The sequence below is a fragment of the Triticum aestivum genome, chromosome 1B (genome assembly GCF_018294505.1).
Source record: "Triticum aestivum cultivar Chinese Spring chromosome 1B, IWGSC CS RefSeq v2.1, whole genome shotgun sequence".
Classification (NCBI taxonomy): Eukaryota; Viridiplantae; Streptophyta; class Magnoliopsida; order Poales; family Poaceae; genus Triticum; species Triticum aestivum.
In genome coordinates, this window is record NC_057795.1 from 47,209,713 (window position 1) to 47,210,341 (window position 629).

At 50.2% G+C, this 629-nt stretch overlaps 1 non-coding gene across 1 annotated transcript; it reads left to right on the forward strand.

The window, feature by feature from the left end:
- Positions 1-132: 132 nt before the first annotated feature.
- LOC123150331 (5S ribosomal RNA) lies at positions 133-251 on the forward strand. Its single transcript, XR_006475055.1, has one exon. It is a non-coding gene; the product is annotated as a 5S ribosomal RNA (ribosomal RNA).
- The last annotated feature ends 378 nt before the right edge of the window (positions 252-629 follow it).

Genomic DNA, 629 nt, shown 5'->3' on the forward strand with positions numbered 1-629 from the left:
AGAGGGAGGGGTGGAAACCGCGTTAAACTCGTCTTCGTAGTTGAGAGGGAGCGGCCAAAGCAATGTACAATCGTCTTTGTAGTGGAGCTGGGAGGGGCAAGGATAAGGGACGAAGACGGGGGGTAAAATGTCGGATGCGATCATACCAGCACTAAAGCACTGGATCCCATCAGAACTCCGAAGTTAAGCGTGCTTGGGCGAGAGTAGTACTAGGATGGGTGACCTCCTGGGAAGTCCTCGTGTTGCATTCACTTTTTAAATTTTTTTTGCGCCGCTTGCAAAACAAAACGCACATGTAAGTAATATATTTACCGTGTTTTATTATTTTCCATCAGTGCGGTAAGTTATAGCTGGGTGCTCACGATTCACGAGTCTAGCGGCGGCGTTGTGGCGCGGCAAGCGTGCACTGGTGCGGTTGAGAGGGAGTGGTGGAAACCGCGTTAAACTCGTCTTCGTAGTTGAGAGGGAGCGGCCAAAGCAATGTACAATAGTCTTTGTAGTGGAGCTGGGAGGGGAAAGGATAAGGGACGAAGACGGGGGTAACATGTCGGATGCGATCATACTAGCACTAAAGCACCGGATCCCATCAGAACTCCAAAGTTAAGCGTGCTTGGGCGAGAGTAGTACTA